At 46.3% G+C, this 15,264-nt stretch overlaps 1 protein-coding gene across 1 annotated transcript in view; it reads right to left on the reverse strand.

Annotated features, from left to right (window-relative positions):
* Positions 1–15,264, reverse strand: part of THSD4 (thrombospondin type 1 domain containing 4) — a 644,254-nt gene that overhangs the window by 564,694 nt on the left and 64,296 nt on the right. The window lies entirely within an intron of this gene.

Below are 15,264 nucleotides of genomic sequence, written 5' to 3' on the forward strand. Positions count from 1 at the left end.
CTTCCCTCAGGAGATTACCCCACAGCCAGGATGTCTACACTGACATTTTTTTTTTTACTGTCATACCTTTATTCCTAGTTATATCCCCTTTTAGTATTCTAAATTATTCCCTTTTCTCTCCTTGGTATGTACACTCTAAACATGTGCCCTCTTAAGTCTTCAGGTGAAGATACTGTAATCTTGCTTCATTCGGAACTGTAATCAGGTTTATGCTCTTCTTCGAACTTTTTTTCAATTTGTTGGTAGCTTTCTAGTAATGAGGTGACAAACTGAACAGTTGTTACACCTGCAGGATGGTAATTGCCATGATCTCTCCTTTTCCCTTTATTGTACATCAGTACAGTAACTCCCCACTTAACATTCTCTCGCTTAACGTTGTTTCGATCTTACGTCCCTGCTGAATTACAGAACATGCTCCATTTAAAGTTGTGCAATGCTTCACTGTAACGTCGTTTGGCTGCCTGCTTTGTCCACAGCTGGCAGCCCCCCATCCCTCCACAGCACCTCCCGCCCGCCGGCAGACCCCGCGGATCAGCGCCTTCCCCCCTCCCCCACCTCCTGCCCGTGGCAATCAGCTGGCTTGCGGCGTTCAGGAGGGAGCGGGGAGAAGCAAGGACTCGGCGTGCAGGCTCCCCCTCCCTCCAGAACGCCACAAACCAGCTGATTGCCGTGGGCAGGAGAGGGAGGGGGGAGCCTGCGCACCGAGTCCTCGCTCCCCCCCATGCCCTCTGACTGTCACAAGACAGCTGATTGCCACGGGCAGGAGGGCGGGGAGAAGAGCTAGGACGTGGCGTGCAGAGTAAAGGGGGTGGAGGGGGAAGGAGAAGAAGCGGGTTAAGGGTGGGAGCTTGGGGGGAAATCCCCAAAAGCCGGACATGTCCGGGAAAATCGGGACATGAGGGGCCGGCGGTGCTGGGCCGGGGCCGGGCTGGCAGTGCTGAGCCGGGGGCTGAGCCGGCGGTGCCGAGCCGGGGGCTGGGGGCCGGGCCGGCGGTGCCGAGCCGGGGGCTGGGCCGGCGGTGGCGAGCTGGGGGCCGGGGGGGCCGGGCCGGTGGTGCCGAGCCGGGGGCCGTGGACCGGCAGCTCTGGGCGGGCCGGGGGTGCTCGGCCGGGGGCTGGCCCGGTGCCGGCACCCCAGGGCCCGAGCCGACCCAGGCTGGAGACGCCGGAGGGGCCAGACTGGGCCGCGCCTCCTCCCCCCACCCTCCCCTTACCTGCTTCAAGCTTCCCGCGAATCAAATGTTCACGGGAAGCAGGGGAGGGGGCGGAGTTGGGGCAGGGACTTTGGGGAAGGGGTGGAGTTGGGGCGGGGGTGTGCACAGGGCTGGGGCGGGGTCGGGGCCCTGTGGAGTGTCCTCCTTTTGGACACTCAAAATATGGTAACCCTAACATCACCTTCAGCCTCCTTGCCTGCCTCATTGTCTCCAGTGCCAGTGGGCTGTGCCTGTGTGGGGTAAGGCGGGGGAACCTCCCAACTATAGTACTGTATGGCAAAAAAAAAAAAATCCCTGGAACCTAATCCCCTTCCCCCCCATTCTTATGGGGAAATTTGATTCGCTTAACATCGTTTCACGTAAAGTCACATTTTTCAGGAATATAACTACAACGTTAAGTGAGGAGTTACTGTACTACATATGCCTTGCTCCAATCTTCTTTTAGCTCCCCAACTGTGCATTATTTATATTAAAAAATTTCAGTGCTATAAGAAAGTAATTTGCCAACTCTCTTAATACCTTTAAGATGTATAGGAACAATCTTCAGGAAGCCACACTGAATGCTTCCTCTCCGTCCATGTTTCCCCCACCTGGAACCAAAAGCCTTTTTGATGTGGTATTCCAAGTTCATGTAATGCAGTTGTGGGACTACCTGAACCCTCAGAGCCAGCCTGCTTCCAGACTTGGGACCTCATGTTGCTGCAATACATGCTACTCCAGGCTGCAGTCCTGATCTGTAAAGCTTTCAGAAAGATAACATTTTCCCATCTCCAGTTCCACCAGCACTGCTTCAGTGTGGTAGCAGGCTGCCTGAAGTTGCTCTCATGCAACCAGAAAATGGGTACAGGATAAGAGTGAAGTCTTCTGCCAAGCCTCTGCAGCACACCTGTACAGGGGAGGATGAGCAGGGAAACAGAACACTCTAAAGACTGATCAGTCAGTTGTGTGTGAGTCAGAACAACAGAGTCAATGATTTCCTTCATATGTTACTCCTTCATACTGGCTTTTGTGATACTTGTTAACTGAGTTCAGAAGAGAACATACCATATGAGTGAAACACCTTGTATGAACTCTCAGTCAAATTCAGACACAAGTAAAATTAATAATTTTTTTACTTTTACTCATGAAAAAAAAATCTATCACCTTTCTGAAACAAAGGCTGCAATACAGACAAACAGCAGCTTCTTAAAACCCAACGTCAGAGATTTTCTAAAATTCTCCCCAACCCTCCTAAAATAGCTTTTCTACATATAAAATGTCACTAATTTAAACGCCAAAATCTCAGGAATTTCCAGGGCCAGAAGCAAGTGCAATGAAAGACAGAGGAAAATCTAGCCTTCCAAGGGTATAAATCTCCCATTTCTAACTCTGCTGGGTTGTGAGATATTAGATCTTAGATCTGTCACAGCAAACAACAACTGATAATTGTTTGTCCCGGGCATCAGCTTAGAGAAATGTTGTTGGCAATTCCATATTTGGGGGAAAGCAAGTGGCTGCTCAAAGCTGCTCAGAGATTTAGACTGTTCAAATTAGCCTCAGCAAAGATGGAGCAGTGGGCAGAGTGCAGGGGAAGTGCATACTGAACACAGTTTATTATTACTAAATAATAATAATAAAGGTAGACTTTTTAAAGCCTGAGAGTTAGGCACCCAGTTGAATAGGATTTGTCCACTAATACCTTATGCTCTTTTGGAAATCCGAGCCATAGTTTGGATAAGAATTACTCTGGGATGTGGGACTACTGATACCTGAACGGATGTTTTATTTAACCACTCTAAAAAAATTACAAATGCACAATCAGGGCATGATTCAACATATTAAAAATTCACAAGTTTAAAGTCTGGTCTCTTGTAGCCCTTGTGAGAGGTAAAACAGAGGTTTTGCAACATAGAAAAGGGGAGGTCCTCAGGCACTAACAGAATCCAGCACACACTGGTCCCGGAAAGACTCAGATTTTGGACTTTAAATTTGTGGGTTTAAACACCTCTAAAATGATCTGAAAAGGATCTTCTATCCATAAAGTGTACAGGGATTTAATAAATCCCTCTATGTCTGGTATAGTGGGACTCACGGTAACTAAGGACTGGTCTACACTACGAGTTTAGGTCGACTTTAGCAGCGTTAAATTGAATTAAGCCTGGACACGTTCACACGACGAAGCCCTTTCTTTCTACTTAAAGGGCCCTTTAAACTGGTTTCTTTACTCCACCTCCGACGAGGGGATTAGCGATAAAATCGGCCTTAGCGAGTCGGAATTGGGGTAGTGTGGACGGAATTCGACGTTATTGGCCTCCGGGAGCTATCCCACAGTGCTTCACTGTGACCACTCTGGACAGCACTCTCAACTCAGATGCACTGACCAGGTAGACCGGAAAAGCCCCGCAAACGTTTGAATTTCATTTCCTGTTTGCCCAGTGTGTAGAGCACAGGTGACCACGCAGAGCTCATCAGCACAGGTAACCGCGATGGAGTCCCAGGATCGCAAAAGAGCTCATCATGGACTGAACGGGAGGTACGGGATCTACTCGCCATATGGGGAGATGAATCAGTGCTAACCGAACACCGTAGCAGTAAACGAAATGGCAAAATATTAGAAAAGGTCTCCAAGGCCATGAAGGACAGAGGCCATAACAGGGACGCACAGCAGTGCCGCGTGAAAATTAAGGAGCTAAGGCAAGCCTACCACAAAGCCAGAGAGGCAAACGGAAGGTCCGGGGCAGAGCCGCAAACATGCCGCTTCTATGCGGAGAAGCATGCCATGCTAGGGGGTGCAGCCACCACTACCCCAACTGTGTGCTATGACTCAGTCACTGGAGAAACACACAGGGAAGCGGGTTTGGGGTACGAGGAACATGAGGATGAAGATAATGTAGATAGCTCACAGCAGCAAGGAAGCAGAGAAACCGGTTTCCCCAACAGCCAGGATATGTTTACCCTGGACCTGGAGCCAGTAACCCCTGAACTCACCCAAGGCGTGCTCCCAGACCCTGAGGGCACACAGGGGACTTCTGGTGAGTGTACCTTTGTAAATATTACACATGGTTTAAAAGCAAGCGTGTTTAATGATTAATTTGCCCTGGCAATCGCGGCCAGTACAGCTACTGGAAAAGTCTGTTAACGTGTATGGGGATGGAGCAGAAATCCTACAGGGACATCTCCAGAAAGCTCTCCTTCATGTACTCCCAAAGCCTTTGCAAAAGGTTTCTGGGGAAGGCTGCCTTATCCCGTCCGCCATGGTAGGACACTTTACCACGCCAGGCCAGTAGCACGTAGTCTGGAATCACTGCATAAAGCATGGCAGCGTATGGTCCCGGTGTTTGCTGGCATGCAGACAACATTCATTCCTTATCACTCCTTGTTATCCTCAGGAGAGTGATATCAATCACGGTCCCCTGGTTGAAATGGGGCGATTTTATTAAGGGGACATTCAGAGGTGCCCCTTCCTGCTCTGCTGAACAGAAATGTTCCCTGCTGTTAGCCACGCGGTGGGGGGGAGGGGTGAAGTGATCATCCCTGATCATTGGGTGTGGCTCCAGGCCAATGGGAGCTGCTGGAAGCGTCACAGGCCGAGGGACGTGGGGGGAGGGGGGTTAGTTGGGTTTGTGCTGCATGTTAACCCGGAAACCGCAGCCCCCCCTTTTACATTGCAAACCCATTTTAAATGGCCAACCCAACGGGTGCTTGGTATGGGAAATGAGGGCACTACTGTTTGAAACCATTCCCACATGTTAAGAAGGTGAAAAAAGCCAAAAGACTGTGGCTTACCATGGCTGCCTGCAAGCCGAAATCTGTTGCCTGGCACTGCATGAGTGATCTCTCACACCAAACTGGCAGGCCCTCAATATAAGAGGAAAAATGCGACCTTGTAATGAAAGCACATGTGCTGTGTAATGTGAACAGCAAAATTTAACGTGAAAGAGTGTACCCATTGTTCTCTAAAATGTGTCTCTTTTAACCACCTCTCCCTTCTCCTCCACCAGCTGCAAATGTTTCTCCTTCACAGAGGCTAGTGAAGATTAGAAGGAGAAAACGGCGGACTCGGGATGACATGTTCATGGAGCTCCAGATGTCCTCCCACACTGAAAGAGCACAGCAGAATGCGTGGAGGCAGTCAATGTCAGACTACAGAAAAGCACAGTATGAACGAGAGGAGAGGTGACGGGCTGAATCGCGGGATGAAAAGAGCAAGTGGCAGGCTGAAGGTGATAGGTGGCGTCAGCTTGCAGACAGAAGGCAAGAGTCGATGCTCCAGCTGCTGGAGCATCAAACTGATGTGCTCCAGCGTATGGTTGAGCTGCAGGAAAGGCAGCAGGAGCAGAGACCGCCACTACAGCCCCTCTGTAATCAACAGCCCTCCTCCCCAAGTTCCATAGCCTCCTCACCCAGACGCCCAAGAACACGGTGGGGGGGGCCTCCGGCCACCGGTCACTCCACCCCAGATGATTGCCCGAGCATCAGAAGGCTGGCCTTCAATAAGAGTTAAAGTTTTAAACTGCAGTGTGTCCTTTTCCTTCCCTCCTCCCTCACCCATCCCGGGCTACCTTGGCAATTATCCCCCTAGTTGTGTGATGAATTAATAAAGAATGCATGAATGTGAAGTAACAATGACTTTATTGCCTCTGCAAGCGGTGCTCGAAGGGAGAGGGGAGGGTGGGGTAGTTGGTTTACAGGGAAGTAGAGTGAACCGGGTGGGGGGGGAGGCGGAGGGTTCATCAAGGAGAACCAAACAGAAGTTTCACACCGTAGCCTGGCCAGTCACAAAACTCATTTTCAAAGCTTCTCTGATGCGCACCGCGCCCTGCTGTGCTCTTCTAACCGCCCTGGTGTCTGGCTGCGCGTAATCAGCGGCCAGGCGATTTGCCTCAACCTCCCACCCCGCCATAAATGTCTCCTCCTTACTCTCACAGATATTGTGGAGCGCACAGCAAGCAGCAATAACAATGGGGATATTCTTTTCGCTGAGGTCTGAGTGAGTCAGTAAGCTGCGCCAGCGCGCTTTTAAACATCCAAATGCACATTCCACCACCATTCGGCACTTGCTCAGCCTGTAGTTGAACAGGTCCTGATTACTGTCCAGGCTGCCTGTGTATGGCTTCATGAGCCATGGCATTAAGGGGTAGGCTGGGTCCCCAAGGATAACTATAGGCATTTCAACATCCCCAACGGTTATTTTCTGGTCTGGGAAGAAAGTCCCTTCCTCCAGTTTTCGAAACAGACCAGAGTGCCTGAAGACGCGAGCATCATGTACCTTTCCTGACCATCCCACGTTGATGTTGGTGAAACGTCCCTTGTGATCCACCAGGGCTTGCAGCAGCATTGAAAAGTACCCCTTGCGGTTTATGTACTCGGTGGCTTGGTACTCCAGTGCCAAGATAGGGATATGGGTTCCATCTATCGCCCCACCACAGTTTGGGAATCCCATTGCACCAAAGCCATCCACTATGGCCTGCACGTTGCCCAGAGTCACTACCCTTGATATCACCAGGTCTTTGATTGCCCTGGCAACTTGGATCACAGCAGCCCCCACTGTAGATTTGCCCACTCCAAATTGATTCCCGACTGACCGGTAGCTGTCTGGCGTTGCAAGCTTCCACAGGGCTATCGCCACTCGCTTCTCAACTGTGAGGGCTGCTCTCATCCTGGTATTCTGGCGCTTCAGGGCAGGGGAAAGCAAGTCACAAAGTTCCATGAAAGTGCCCTTACGCATGCGAAAGTTTCGCAGCCACTGGGAATCGTCCCACACCTGCAGCACAATGCGATCCCACCAGTCTGTGCTTGTTTCCCGGGCCCAGAATCGGCATTCCACGGCATGAACCTGCCCCAGTAACACCATGATTTGCACATTGCTGGGGCCTGTGCCTTGTGAGAGGTCTATGTCCATGTCAATTTCCTCATCACTCTCGTTGCCGCGCTGCAATCGCCTCCTCGGCTGGTCCTGGTTTTGCTTTGGCATGTCCTGGCTCTGCATATACTCCAGGACAATGTGCGTGGTGTTCATAGTGCTCATAATTGCTGCGGTGATCTGAGCGGGCTCCATGATCCCAGTGCTATGGCGTCTGGTCTGAAAAAAGGCGCGAAACTAGTATATGACGGACAGAGGGAACGAGGGAGGGGTGAGTGACGACATGGCGTACAGATACAGGGAATTAAAATCAACAAAGGTGGCTGTGCATCAGGGAGAACCACAAACAACTGTCACACAGAATGCCCCCCCCCCAAAGATTGAACTCAAAACCCTGGGTTTAGCAGGCTGTTGATTTCACGGAGGGAGAGGGAAGCAAATGAACACAGAACAAATCTATTTTTTACATCTTAAGCTGGCAGACGACGGTGCAGCATGACTGATAGCCCTTGGCATCTTCTGGGTGCTTGGCAGAAAATAGTGGGCGCTTGGCAGAAAATAGCATACTACGACTGATAGCCATCATCGTCGAGACTGCCCAGGTGCCCATGATTGACAGCCACTGCAGTACGACGACGATGGATATCAGTCGTAATATACCATCTTCTACCAAAAGGCAAGGGGCTGCTGCTGTGTGCAATGCAGCCCCACGTCTGCCAGCACCCAGATTGCCAATGAAGGCTACCAGTCATATTGCACCGTCTACTGCCAAAAGGCAATTAGCTGCTACTGTGTAGCAATGCAGTACCACGTCTGCCGGCACCCAGAGGACATATGGTGACGGTGAGCTGAGCTGAGCTGAGCGGGCTCCATGCTTGGCATGGTATGTTGTATGCACAGGTAACCCAGGTAAAAAAGCGCAAATCCATTGTCTGCCGTTGCTCTGACGGAGGGGGAGGGGCCTGACGACATGTACCCAGAACCCCCCGCGACACTGTTTTGCATCATTCAGGTATTGGGATCTCAACCCAGAATTCCAATGGGCGGCGGAGACTGCGGGAACTGTGGGATAGCTACCCACAGTGCAACGCTCCGTAAGTCGACGCTAGCCTTGGTACTGAATGCGGTCCGCCGACTTAATGCACTTAGAGCATTTTATGTGGGGACACACACAATCGGCTGTATACAACCGATTTCTATAAAACCGGCTTCTATAAATTCAACCTAAGTTCGTAGTGTAGACACACCTATAGGCACCTCATTTTATAGGTTCAGGGAATTAAAAGAAAAAGTCCCTATAAATATTTTAAAATTTTCTAAAACATGTTTGTGGGGTCTGGTGAGTTAAATGCTGCTGTGACCTTTAAGTGCTGTGACAGAGTATGGCAAAGTTCAAGGCCATCAGTTGCCTCTGGAGCTGAGGTGGATACCAAACTGAACAACAAAGAGCTGCTGGTTACAGTTTGTAAACTGTACTAACTCAATTCATTTGTGTTTTATTTAATCATTTTTATTCTTCTTATCCACTAAAAGTCACTGTAGTTAATTACAAAGGCCTGACTAGCTTATTTGGAGCTAAAGACAATGCCTAAAACAGTTTTTTCTGAAATGTGCCATATACAGAATACATAATGAAGTTGAATAGTAAAGGATTTATCAGCATGCATTTAGGGTTATTTGCATTACTCATTTGTAATTCACATGCCTCTCCCAAGCTCATGCTGGTAAGACTGACACCGTCCCACACCCTCTACTCTGTAGTAGAAAGCTATACTTTTTTGTGAGAGGGGTCATTAAGACCATGTCACCAGTATCTCTTAATTGAAACTGAAAGAATCAGTGTGTGTGTTTTTACAGCTCTTAAGCTAGAGGACAAATCCCACATAGCCTTCAGCTGTATTTGAACCCACCCAAGTATAATCATGAGACTTGATCTGTGCCCAAGATAAGACTAAAAATGTGCCCAAGATTAACTGAATTCTCTCTCTATAGCAACAGAGAAAAAGGCCACGAACATACCCCAACATTATGAAATATGCAGTCAGGGAAACTCTGTTAATATACTGGACTGATATTGTAGGAAGTCTTCATCTTAAATATAACTAGCAGCAGATATCTGCGAAAGTTGAAACTGATAAAAGGGACTATCTAACCAGGTTGAAATAGAAGCATGAACTAGATCTCAGGACCAGACTCAACCCCACCTTAAGCAGGTGCAGCTCTGTTGATTTAAGTAGGAGCTGCTGGATGCTCAGCACTTCAGAAGAATCAGGTTATTTATTTAAGAGCCTAACCAGGTGTTGTGCAGGTTGATGGGCTCTTTCATCAGTCAAGGAAAGAACCAACACCCGAGCCAAGGCTGTTTCAGGCACTTGCCTTAATTCATTGGTTAAGCCAAAGATCTGGACAACATATCCAGCTCAAGTAGTTCCTCTGCCCCACCTTGGCTACAGTGCTCAGAGTCATGTTCCTCCCCTGTCTCAGCTCCTCCAGATCTGTGCCCTGACTCAGGGACTTCCTGCAGGCACCTAGCTTCTATGTTCCAGGCCATCTACCTGGGAGTCACCTAGTAGCTGGGTTCTTTTCCCCTATTAGAGAAACCTTCTGGCAGTTCTCTAGCCCAGTTGAGCACTTGCTTTTATAAGAACCAGGTCCTCTTCAGGCTATCAAGTGACCCTTAGCCCCACAGCCTCAGCTGGGATGCAACTAATTAGTCACATGTGGGGCCAGGCCCATCTCCCCTTAAGAGGCCAGTAACCCCAACACACACTTTCTTGACCTTAATAAATTCAAGTTCTTAACTATGCACATGAAGGCTGATGTAGTACACAGGCAGTTAATTAACCCTGTATGTTAGGGGAATTTACAGGCTCAGCTGTTGAAGCTGGAAGAGAGGTAAGATCAGGAGGATTAATCACTTTAGAGCAAGGGGTATTGGGTCTTGTAAAGATGCAGCCAGCTGTCGAGCTCCAGACCAAGGAATTTACAGCACTTTTGTATAGTAGCTCCATAAATTCATTAGCTTCAGAGAAATTTAAAGCTCCTCTGGCAATGCATGCTGAATACATAAACCAAATAGCTGCAATGTAAGGAACTGACACATACAGCTGATCGAAAAAAAATTAAGAAATATTATGGACAATAGTTTCCATCAGGTCCAAGGTTGAATTTCTGGATGGAGAAGAACAGAGTGACAGAATAGCCAATAACCTTGTGTTTATGATGCTTTTCTGCGATGTGGGAGAACCAGGTTCAACTCCCTGCTCAGTCTGATTTGGAGTGAGTACCCCAACCAGGTTATTGGCTATTTGGATGGAGGGGACAGTGTTTAAAAAACAAGTTTTCTAAAGGTCTCATTTTTGTTTCGTGTTAAACAATTTCAAAACCTGGAATTATTTTACAAAATGTTTCTTGACCGGTTCTATGGACAAGTTCCATTCATGAAGGCTACAGAGCTTGTAAGCTGCACATCTCTAGATTTTTCTCTTGAGAAACCCAGGGGAATGAAAAGAACACACGCTCATCCGAATACTATGTTAAAAATGTGAAATAGAGCACTCAAAAAAAGATAAAGAGAGTTCAAGATTTAGTTTCTCTTACAATTTTAACTCCCAAAACTTGCACATATATAGTAGTTTGTTCTCTTATTTTCCTAGTAAAATGTAAACTTTAAAGCATTGTTATTAATGTGTACAATCTTAGCATATGTTATAGAAGAAAATGTAATATGATAGATTGTGTGTGCTTTATTACTTTATATATTATTCTCAAAAACATTATGAAACCAAAGCATCTAGAAATGGGTCATATGCAACTATTATTAACATTACAATAGTACCTAAAATCGCCAACAAGGGATCAGGGACTCATTGTGCTGGGCACTGTACTAATGGTGGGGGGTGGGAGGAGGAAAAGGGGAAACAAAAACAAAAAAAGACAACCACCACCCTAAAGAGTTTATAGTCTGGAGTCCTTGAGTGAAACCCTAGACCCTATGAAGCCAATGGCAAAACTCCCTTTGGAGCCAGGATTTCAATCCCGGTGCTAAGTGCAAAAAGCAGTCATTCCAGGATTAAATTTTCCTGTAAAAAAATGTCCATAAGGAATCATAGCAATACAATAGGTGGGGAATGTCACACGGCTCGCACCCTTGAGCAGTCAACCATGGCAATACAGGTGAATCCTGCCTCAGCTTCCCCCTGCTGTCAACCAAATTGCCCATCTTTTCTCCCACAGATCAGACAGATGGTCAGCTCCCCCACACGAGAGAAGAATGATGTCCCTCTTCAAGTCCAATTCAGGCCCTGAATCTGGGGGTTATTTTTTACTATGATTCCAATTCCTCTAAATCACCAACCTGCAAAGTACAACAGATGCAAAGGCAGTAGTTTTCCATCCCTACTCCAGGGACGCCATCTCCAGGTCACCCACCCAAGAGTCTACAACCAGCCTGTTCCCACTTCCTCTGCCCTTATTCCAGGGCCCATTTTCCATCTACCTGGGATTGAATAAACCCAGTTCTGTAATTCTTGTGCCTCTATTCCAGAGCCTCCACACCACTAGCCATTCTTCACACTTCTTATTACTGTTCTGTCATATCACTCACCGCAGGGCTTCTACAAGAAGCATTCCAAGCCCCTTCAGATGAGATTCCTAACCCTGTGAGCAACTCCAAAATCAGCCTCTTGTTCTTGGGTTTGGCCTGCCCCTGGCTGAGCCAGTTCTTCCCTTTTACTTAGGGACCTCCACACTAGCCTTCTACCTGGCATGTTTCCCTAGCTCTGGCCAGTACTGTCCCAAGGACTCCTCAGTTCTCTCTCTTTTGCCCCAACTACGGTTCTTTCCCTCTCATCAGACTCACGCAACTCTCCCCAGGCAACTTCTACTAGTGCCCTGCTGCTTTCTGTTCCTCCTCTTCCTATGTACTGCCTGGCTTTTTAGAGAAACCCTGGGCATTCAACCGGGCCCCACTGAGAGGCAGTTAATTAGTCTTATTCCCTGGGCCTTATCCCTCCTAAAGGGGCAACTCACCCTGTAACAGGGACCAAATCCCTATTTTCTTAAACAACTCAGTAAGATTCTCCTTAGACAACACAGCAGAAGATGATCTTTAAGAGGAACTTAAATCTGAATAATATAGGGTCCAGCAGGCCAACCAAGTGAGGAGGCTGTTGACTCAAAGAAAAAAAAAGACACAAAAAAGTTATTGTGGGAGAAGCTGACAGACAAATGGACAAGAGTGGGAATGCTGGCAGAGTGGCGTTAGCAGGGAGCAATCAAGGTCAACAAAGGAGGATAAACAGGGAGGAACAGAGTTGGATAGAGTTTTAAATATGAATGAGAAGCTAATGGAGGGATTCAAATAGAGGAGTAGTAGTCAGTAATGCCAACTCTTATGATTTGACTGCAAGTCTCATGATATTTGCAGTTTTTCTTAAAAACTTCAGCTCCTGAGTCATGTGATTATATGAGAATCTCAGTTCTCTTTTTTTTTTAAATGCAACTTTCTAGCCCTCATGGTTGCAGAGAAAACCCTGAGCACATGGGCCTGTAGAAATTTTAAATTGCAGAAGGCAAAGAAAAAGATACCAACATTTATTTATTATCATTACTTTAATGCCAATCTCATCATTTTTTGTTACCTGGTTCACGATTTCTGAATATCTGCTGTTGACAATACTGTGACGTGGTTAAATTAGATAAGAGGTACTGTGATTTCACATAATTGAGTCTTTTAGGCTTTAACACAGCAAAGTATGTAAGCATATGCCTAAATTTAAATCTCATTGACGACTCAGATGACTAAAATGAAGCACATATTTAAGTACACTGCTAAATTGGGGCTTTAGTGAAAAAATAGGTAGAAATCCTTTTGTAGGAAATGAAGTCCAAAGTTTCCTATGTAGCAGAATTTAGAAAATAATAATTAGCACAAGGTAGCAGGACCTTGTCCCTTCTCCTTATATAAAACAATATAATGTAGATGTATTGGCTTACTAGCTAATAATACAGTTAAGTACAGTTAACTTCCACAGCTATAGTGTATTTTTCTGTGCTAGAATCCAGCTACCAGAATGGGGGAGGAAGAGGGGGGGCTTTTTTTTAGTTTGGTCTCCCTTCATGTGAAGCAATGGCCAGGGCAACGAAGGGCCTTGGCATAATTCTAGTGCTGATCTTGTCATACTGCATTACCACTACTGGGCTCTTTCAGCAAACGTTGCTTCCCTGTATCTAAAAAGGAGTGAATGTAAGTTAAATAGCCAGAGAGAAGGTATTTTGATTTCTGCTTCTTGAATTTATCTCAGTGTTGGTCTAACAGAAATGAAAGATGTGTGCTACACTTGAGGAAAATGGCAATCTTCTTTAACCACTGTGGCACAACTTATTCAATGCCAATTATTTAAATATATTGTGATTTAATAACTGTATAATCTATATATTCATGTCTCTATGTTACGCATTTGCTCAACTTCAATATATGTATATCTATTAAATGCAAATCTAGATGCAATGCATTACTGATATTGAGAAATCAATTACTGGAACAGAAAAAAAGTATTTCTACCACAACATTAACCTGGCTACACGGAACATCCTGTATGGTTCATGGTGTACATTGAAAGATAATTACGTATTTACTGAGTTCTTGCACGTGCAACTGCTGCTGAGGTCAATAGGAGTTGTATAAGTGTATCTGATGGTAGATTTTGGTAATCCGTTTTTTAATAAAGCCCTCCTTACTGATAATGGTTAACCAGGGAAGACGAATAGGATGCATGTTGTAAGGGACCTGGGGAAACACAGACGAGAATAGGGAAATGCAAGAGGTTAAACATTCTCCATGTGAATAAAAGCCTCCCTCTCTTCTCTTCCAGTATCCACTACTGCTATATCTCATGGAGATATGATCACCATCCTACAGACATGCTTCACACAACTCACAGTCAACTTGTGGAACTCCTTGCCAGAGGATGTTGTGAAGGCCAAGACTATAATAGGGTTCAAAAAAGAACTAGATAAGTTCATGGAGGGTAGGTCTATCAATAGCTATTAGCCAGGATGGACAGGGATGGTGTCCGTAGCCTCTGTTTTCCAGAAGCTGGGAATGGGTGACAAGGGATGGATCACTTGATGATTACCTGTTCTGTTCATTCCCTCTAGGGCACCTGGCATTAGCCACTATTGGAAGACAGAATACTGGGCTAGATGGACCTTTGGTCTCACCCAGTATGGCCATTCTTATGCTGACAGCCAAAGGAGGGGAGCTCTGCTTTGTGGGCCACAAACTCTGTCAAGAAGGGCTCTCATCCTGTTCATCTTAAACGCCAACCCAGCTTAAACTTTTGGCTTTTTCCATTTACAAATCTTCCTTTTCTTTTTAAACAAACTTTAAAAACAAAAAAAAGACAGGGTTAAAAGTGCATTTCCACAGAATCCAGACAACACTCCCTAAAACACATTACATATTTTGGGGGGGGCGCGCGGGGAAATCCTTTACAAAAGACTTAGAAAAAGCCTGGAAATGAACAGCTATGGATCCAGCCAGTTTCCACTGCCACACACTCCATCACCATCACCCCCGCACACACATACATAATGCTCATGCAGTCCCAATATTGCCTCAAAGAAAATTTGTACAGATATGCCAAAAGGTGAAACTAATTAGTAGGAGATTATCAAAAACCCATCTATTATATTTACTACTGCATATACTTTTGAAAATTTTATTGGTAGACAACATTAAGTTTAAGTGGATGGTGTAAATCAGAGGTGGGAACAGTGAGTGATGAAGAATGATACGACAATAGGGAATTGGACAGATACTTTAGTATAAAAGTCTGGTAGTGTTCTCCTGAAAACCCACTCTACCAGCAGGTGGCTAGAGGATGCCAAGTGGGTCTTGCTGACTCACTAGTGCAGATTCCTCCACCCAGATATAAAATAGATGTCTGTGGCACTCCAGAGGATGAGAGGTGTAAGGATGTGAACTAATATATTTTAACTGTGTAGCAAGAGGTTTTTATGAATAATAATAGTAATAATAGCTAGCTCTTATCAGCAGATCTCAAATCAGTTTATAAAGGAGGTCAAGATCATTGTCCCCATTTCACAGATTGAGAAACTGAGGCACAGGAGGGGGTCATGAATAAAAGTGAAGAGAGTCACCTTTGGAGCTATGAAATATGTTGAGTATATGGGGATTTATTT

This window comes from Chrysemys picta, chromosome 10, assembly GCF_011386835.1.
Source record: "Chrysemys picta bellii isolate R12L10 chromosome 10, ASM1138683v2, whole genome shotgun sequence".
NCBI classification, from domain to species: domain Eukaryota; kingdom Metazoa; phylum Chordata; order Testudines; family Emydidae; genus Chrysemys; species Chrysemys picta.